This window comes from Triticum aestivum, chromosome 6D (assembly GCF_018294505.1).
Source record: "Triticum aestivum cultivar Chinese Spring chromosome 6D, IWGSC CS RefSeq v2.1, whole genome shotgun sequence".
Lineage (NCBI taxonomy): Eukaryota > Viridiplantae > Streptophyta > Magnoliopsida > Poales > Poaceae > Triticum > Triticum aestivum.
In genome coordinates, this window is record NC_057811.1 from 28,422,993 (window position 1) to 28,430,883 (window position 7,891).

A 7,891-nucleotide genomic window follows, 5' to 3' on the forward strand; every position below is an offset into this window, starting at 1 on the left:
TTCCTAAGAAAAATATATAATGTATATATATATATTTCTCATTCTGTTCAATACCTGGTTTAGGAAGAGCTCTTTTTCCTATGCAAAATGTATAACATGTATGTTTATAGTTCTGATTGCAGGCATATTCGTCGCGCTCGCCCTGTGTCTTGACGTTCCGCGAGGGACCAAGCGGGATACGCCACGGGTTTTGCTGTTACTAAGATACTTCGATATCAGTAGCACCTGTTCTATTTATCTGTCTTTTTTTGTGTTTTGACGCACAGCCTGCTCTGTTATACATAGTTACTGGCATGACTGGTTTCATCGCTGTTCGCTCTGTGTGTAATGGAGAAGTAGAGCCGATAAGTAAGCCTGCTTACCTAGTCCCTTTTGTTTAGTCCTGGGATGAGAGAAAATAACTGACAATCTGGACCAGCCTGCCTTTGAAGTGCGAAACTTGTTTGTCACTGACTGTTTTCGCGATTGGCAGTTGCTGGAGTTCACTGAGTCGATAGTCGGAGAGGACGCAGAACAGGAGAGCAAAAAGGTGGATTAGGGCTTTCCCTAAGGTGTGCTTTCAGGTATTTTCAGTTTTCTTGTTAAGGAATCAAGTTATGATTTTGTCTGTCAAGACCCTATATTCATGGAGTGAGACGTTGTTCTGAATTCCGACGCACTCAGAAAGTTTCGTCGCGGAATTTCTTCTGGAAAATATGTGTATGTATTCCAGTTGTATCATTAGTAACCCAAGGCCATATATATAGCACGAAGAATGTTTTCTTGATTCGTTCGGTCTGACAAGACATACATATATTCTGCCGTGAAGCGAATTAGGTTCGTTGCTGACCGGCAAAGTAAGGGCCGTTTCTGCATCTATATAGGCTAGCTAGGCAATCTGCCCTCAAGGTTGGGGGGAGTTGGAGATTGGGGTCTCGAATTGAGCTTATATTAGAATCCTTTGATTGGCTCAGAGACATGGGAATTAAGGAGCCAAGGGGAAGAGGAATTAAGAGGCCCAGCTCCCTCAGATTTCTTCCCTGGACGACCCCTGGTAATTGAACTAGGGATCGGGAATCGACAGAAAAAGATACTACTGACGTGCTGTTAGTTGGGCACGTTTGTAAGGGAAAGGCATCATTAAAAGTTGCTTATTCCTCTGCCTATGCCCACCAACCAAATAGTGGTAGTTAACTCGCTTTTAAATTCTCAATTCTAATTGCCTTCACATACCAAACAGAGGAATGGGACTTTAAAATCAATGTCCATGTCTAATGCCTTGGCAAACTCCCATTCTCTCTCCCTCTATTGCTGCCGAACACGCTGTAAAATGAAGTCATTTCTGCTAATCCAGATGCTCCAGGCTGCCAAGATAATCGATTCCAGTTCCATACCTGATTTAGCAACAACTCTTTTTCCTATGCAAAAAGTAAAATCTATACCATGCTTCTAGTTCCGACTGCAGGCATGTTCGTCGCGCTCGCACCAAGAGCTGTCGCTTCAACAACGCTTTTCTGGGATACGCCACAGGCCTGCCAGTAAAAAGATGGTGGCGACGAACTGGTTTCGAGCCACACAGGTCAGTTCTGCCATTACTAATACATCATGGCATCTTGTTGCTCTCGGTCGATGCCCTGTCATCTCTGGAAAAAATATCAGCAGCACCTGTTTTGTTTCCGAATTGTTGTTGGGTTTTGATGCGCAGCCTGCTCTGTTGTAGCACATCGTTCCTGGCGTGTGGCTGGTTTTGTTGCCGTTCACTCTCCGTTGAATGGAGAAGTGAAAGCGGGCAAGTAAGCCTGTATACCTTTTCCCTTTTATGTAATTCTGTAGTCCATTGATTCTTGATCTGACTGTGTAGACAAGGGAGAATGTCACCGTACTGTTCGCTGGTGACTCGCCCATGGCAAGTCACCTGATCTCAATCTCCCCCAACCCCACCTCACCACCCACAATGATAATTTTGTTTTCGAGACATCTATAATACGTAAATAGTTCATCCCTACTATGTTATTTCTCTTGACATGCAGTCTATCCACCTCAGCACAGCTGCCACATCCGCATTTTATTAGTGGCTTACATGTGGGACCCACCACAGGTTGACCAGGGTACAGAACAACCACATCATCATTCGGTTACCAGCTGTAGAGACCCACCACTGCCTCCACAGTGTAAACCAACGGGGTACAGAACCTCAAAGAAGAACAGCGTACAGACAACCGTCCCTCTCCCTCGATTCAGCCGAATCCACGAGCCCCTTTCCCACTGTTACACTTTACACACCGGCGCGGCGGCCGGGATCCCATCTCACGCCCCTCCGGCAGGACCACCACCCGGGCTTCCCTCTGCAATTTAGCCGAACCCATTCACCCCCTTTTCCCCTGTGTACAGCCCGGCGCGGCGGCCGGGATCCCATCTCACGGCCCTCCGGCGGTACCACCGGCTCGGCTCCCCTCTGCTGTTCCCCGGGGACCGCTAGGGCTATGATCCCCTTCTACGTGTGGTGCCATGGTCTGGAGCTATTTCCGTGGTGCCAAATCCAGACCGCGCACCTATTTTAGCCACCGCTGCCCCCACGGGTCAGCGTTCTCTCATCATGATCTCCCCCGGGTGAACGCCTCTCTCTTTTCTGGTGTTCTTGGTGTTCTTGGTTTTAAGTCAAGCTGCGTGCACAGTTGTACATTACGGGGTTGATTCACATATATGTGTATCCTTTTACAAGTCTGGCGTTTGTTTGCAACTAGATATATAAACACCGTGTGTCCATATGGTTGGGGTACGGATTTAGAGAACACCATTGTTGTTAGAGATTTCATCAGAATACAATGTATTGGGTTGTTGACAGATATCTTTTCAACAACATTGGCCTGCTTAGTACATGATATCTTTAGCGTAGCTTTATTTATCTGATTTTTTTTCCTGATTGGCAAATTTGATAACTAAAAATCTCTTTTTCATCAGGTCACTGCGGAAGATTATAATTGTTTCTAATCCCGCTCTCTATATACTCCCAAGGTATGACCTTTTGAACTATTGTGTAGTTTCGTTTCAGCAGTAAAAGTTCAGAAACCCCAATTTAGGGCCTGTTCGTATTCACTCCACTCCGTCAGATCCTTAGCTCCACTCCCAGCTCCTAGGTTGCTAGCTCCACAGGGCAAACGAGGAGCAGACAACTTGTTCGGCAACTAACTCCACTCTGCACTCTGGATTACAGGCCCCCCACAACACATCAAGCTGGTTTGATACTGGTCAGTACGTGGATCACTTGTTGTGCCAATGATGCAACACAGTGCAGAAAAAATGCACAAATATGCTGAGTTTACTGAAAATAATGCTGAAGTTTCACACATAATTTTTTTGTGCAAAAATTCACTTTATCGCACAAGAACGATTCAGCATGAGTTTGCTGAAATTACATGATTTTAGCAACATAGACAAATAGGATTTTTCATAAGATAAACACAAACAAAGGCAGCATAAACACATGTACTTTGTAGACATCACTCTAGTCCAGTGGAGGTCCTGCAGAAACAATTTTCAACACATGAAAACCTTTATGCAATGCTGGTGATTGCTTGAATAGAACCAAAAACATATATACTCTGCTTCGGATGGTTTCACCTACAAAATTACGAAATTTGTTAATAGGTACAGATACATATCAATTGTGAAAGAAGCAAATCATGTTGTGATTGAACTAGCTAAGAACATCTTCTGGATTCTAGACTTATGCATCTTGCTACAAGGAAATAAATGACAAGTAATATTGTGACTAATATTTCAGCTACTGACAAAGACAGTGAACAGTTTCGACATGTTTGGAGACAACATTCACTTGTTTAACTTTACGACCAGTCATCTATGAGAAAGCATGAATTTATCAAGCAAGGTAAAAACTAAAGAATTGTAGCAAATAAAAACACATGAATGCTGTAGAAACTAGTATACTCACATTTATAGCAGAACTGGAAGTCACCAACCAAGAGCAATATCAGTTGCTAGTCTATTACGGAACCGGTCCATGTCTTTATCACTAGTCTCCGAGGTTGACGCATCCGATGCATTCGGAGGGATGGCATACCGTTGATACCTTGAAGGGATAGTTGGGACATAGTTGGGATCTCTGTCGACTCGAAGAAAGTGAAGATCCCCCTTATCATGATATCGAACGTAGTTGTGGAGGGCCATAGTTGCAGCCACTATCATCTTTTGAGTTTCAACTGAATAATTGGGCATCTTTAGTAGAATCTGCCACTTCATTTTCCACACACCAAACGCTCTCTCGATCACATTACGCTTGGATGAGTGTATCTCGTTAAATTTCTCCTTAGGTGTTCTTGGCGCCACACCTCGTTGAAAATCAGGCACGTGGTACCTTTCCCCCTTGTAAGGTGCGAGATATCCAGGTCTATTAGGATAGCCCGCGTCCACAAGATAGTACTTACCTACAAACAACAAGCAGATTGCATGTAAGGCCTATGATTTGTTTACAGAATTTAAATAAAAGAAATTATTATAGGAACTACTAACCCTTTGGAGGATGAGGGAAGGTATCTTTGTCAGCTTCAATTGCATGATACAAGACACCGGTATCATGCATAGAGCCGGGTTGACCAACTGAAGTGTACATGAAATGCATGTCAAAATCACATATTGCCAGAACATTCTGTGTTGTTGATCCTGACCTTCCAATGTATCTAACTTCATCGCCAGCAGGAATGGTAGCTCTGACGTGAGTACCATCTAGTGCGCCGATGCGGTCCTTAAGATGTGGATAAGCCCTTCTATCCTTTTGAATCCTTGGGTGCACACTACTAAAGTTTGGGTCCTTAGGTTTCAGGTAATCTGCTGCCATCTTAATCACACAGAGTAAAACCTCATGAAACTTCCGGTGGACTGTATCTCCTGAGTGCTTGAAACGATTTTGTGTTCTCCTATTAGACTCGCAACCCCCTAAAGTCCACAAGAACATTGCAAGCGCCTCATAACTGCTCACGAAACAGGTTGATTTGAAGCCATACCTTTTGACCAACAAGTCATGCAATTGAAAGAAGAGGCGTGCGTTCATCCTCAACATGGTATATGTTTCTCCAGGTGTTGACACTGTCTCTTGCAGCCATCCGAACCCACTAAGAATAGAATTCCTTGGGTCTGCCTTGATCAAATAGTTGTCACAGTACTTCCCTGCAAGTGTTGATGCACTGGCATAGATGTTGGACATTGATTGGACATGGTGGCATACCCTCTTCTTCCTTTCTTCATAACTATCACTATCATTGTCACTATCCGATGACATCTGAACATACACAAGTAACAACAATTAGTACTTAATTATCAACCAGATTAGTCATAGCAGAAAGATAAGTAAGAATCATATGTAACATTAAAGACAAGTCATATGTAACAACATTTATCATGTAACCATCAGCAAGATGAGTCATAGCAGTAATATAAGTAAAATTATACATTAATTGCAAGCATTACAATTTAACACATATCGATGAACAATCATCAACCATGCTCCTAGTTACATACCAGCAAAGACCATGGTGAAAAAGAATCAGCACAGCTACTGTAGTACAAACAAATAATAATGTCTTAAGAAAATCCTGAAACAAATAATAATTTCTTAAGCAATCTCAATACTAACATATTTCAAAGACAAGTAATATTGACTCAACTGCACTAGCTAGAGTTTATGAGCATCGGAGCAGATATCATATCCTATTCTCTCGCTAAAGGAAAAATAATAGTTACAGGTTATAGGCAGAGAAGGGGTTCACTAGCTAGTTCACTCCATCCATGTCAATCAAGGCAAATAAAAGAAACAGATGCAATACGTATATGTTTGCAACATCCATGATAATCATGTAGTGTGTATTTGTTATCTCTGAAGAAAAGGAAACTCTATCTGTCTCTATGCACTCTGTCGCTCATCTCCTTTCTATACCAACTCCCCTAATTCATCCCCTTCCTCTCAATTTCCTCACATAATCCTTGCAGGAATTATAGACATGTTGTACTACTACTTACTGGAATCAAGAACCAAGAATCAAGAACACCTGGAACTATTCAGGAATATGAATCAAGAACAGTAGAGGAACAAGGGTGAAGAGGAGATATGGATCTCACCTTGATGGATGTGATGTAGGCGTGGATGCCGACCTTGCAAACGACGAATCCGAGCTGCCGGGGACGAGGACGAGGCCCTGGTGATCTCAGCCGCCAGAGGTCCACTCAAACCGTATGCCCTCAAAGTGGTTGCCGAACAGAAAAGCCGCCTTGGATGAGGAGGGGGGCGAGGAGATGGCGAGGTCGCAGGGGCATGGATTTGGCCGAAGGGGAGCTGGGGATCCGCGGCGGCGGGGTGGCGGCGGGCGGCGGCGCAGCGCTAGGGTTCCATGGTCACGGGAGGACAGGGGAGTCGCTGCACGGGGGAGAGAGAAAAGGATCGAGTGAAGCGGTAAGTTGTGCGGGGAGTGGCACGCGGAGCTCGGTTTCGCTGACTCCGCTGAATTGAACTACGGTCTTGTCCGCTCCGCTCTTCCTACTTCGTGGAGTCGGACCGTTCGGCACTGCTCTGTCCGCTCCGGGAGCAGAGTCGGGGAGCGGAGTGAATCCGAACACGCCCTTAGTTAAAAAAAAGTTCTAAACTCTCAAATAGCCTGCGAGCAGAATGTTGCAGGCTTTGTCCGGCGTTGCCAGATACATGTTGTGAGTGGTATCTGTTTCCTTGACTACAAATTCAGAGTTCATTTGAATTCTTGCCACCGGTCTTTGTGTTAGAGCCAACATCACTGCATCTGTGGGCGACAGCACACACCACTTGCAGTTGCTACCTTCTCTCTTTCAAGCTCGGCATCAGTAGTGTGCCTTCCTGGTCCAACAACTGGTGTTTTCTCTCTGATGACTCTCCAATCTGCATATTGGATTTTGTTCCCTGCTCGTGCTAAACAAAGAGTGGCCCTTGGACCATTGCCTGCCTGACATGGATGTACCCCCGTTTTAATCTGAAGAATTCAGTATTGGTGTTTAATTCTGTAAATTTTTATTTTACATTTTTTTGATCCAAACTTGCTAGGTTTCCTGACGATGTGTGGTAAGACGTCTTTTATCAAGCCATTTTGGAATTCTTAAGAAGGTAAGGATGTTTCTCTCTTTTGTAACATTTAGAATATTTTTCAGCTAGTTGTAGCTATTTTTACTTGCTTTACCCAGTTATTTTTCTGCAATGATTGGCCATATTAATTCCCTCTATCTAATTCCGTCAACTAGATCATGCGCGGGTTCGAACAGATTTATGAAATTGCTATTTTTTTCTGATAGTAACTCGGGTATAACACCTATTGTAGTACGGTTATGTTATAGTAGATATAGGCCCTGTTTGGTTCAGCTTTTATCGACGGATTCCGCTGTCGCGCAGCAGAATCTGAACCAAAGGGCGAACCCAGCAAAATCCGATTCCAGAAATCCGCGGCCAAAATCTGAACCAAAAGCGGAAGCAACCCAGGACGTGCTTTCCAAAATCTGATTCCGCTGCGGGCCAAAATCTGAAAAAGCTGTATCAGCTGGTTTGCCAAATGACCCACATCTTTTTCACATCAGATTTTCCACAACTATTTTTCCACAGCAGATTTTTCACAGCTGCTTTTAGAAATCCACAACCGAACCAAACAGGGCCATAAGGAGAAGTTGTTTGATTTCATGTGGTGACCCCCCTTTGCCCAAAAATTACTGATAGCATTTTGTTTTTTGTTTGTTTCATATGGCATCATTCTATTATTTCCGGCAGTATTTAGACTAAATTGGAGAGGGAGAACAAACTTGATACACTAAGCAAGCAATGTCGGTCATCTGAGGGCTTGGGCGCCTGTTGTTCCAAGTTCGCGAGGTACTAAGAGCATCTCCAGCC

At 43.9% G+C, this 7,891-nt stretch overlaps 1 long non-coding RNA gene across 1 annotated transcript; it reads left to right on the forward strand.

Annotated features, from left to right (window-relative positions):
• Window positions 1–2,177: 2,177 nt before the first annotated feature.
• Window positions 2,178–7,121, forward strand: LOC123140896 (uncharacterized). The gene is made up of 3 exons (XR_006470094.1): window positions 2,178–2,589; window positions 2,941–2,994; window positions 7,061–7,121. It is a non-coding gene; the product is annotated as an uncharacterized lncRNA (long non-coding RNA).
• Window positions 7,122–7,891: the final 770 nt, after the last annotated feature.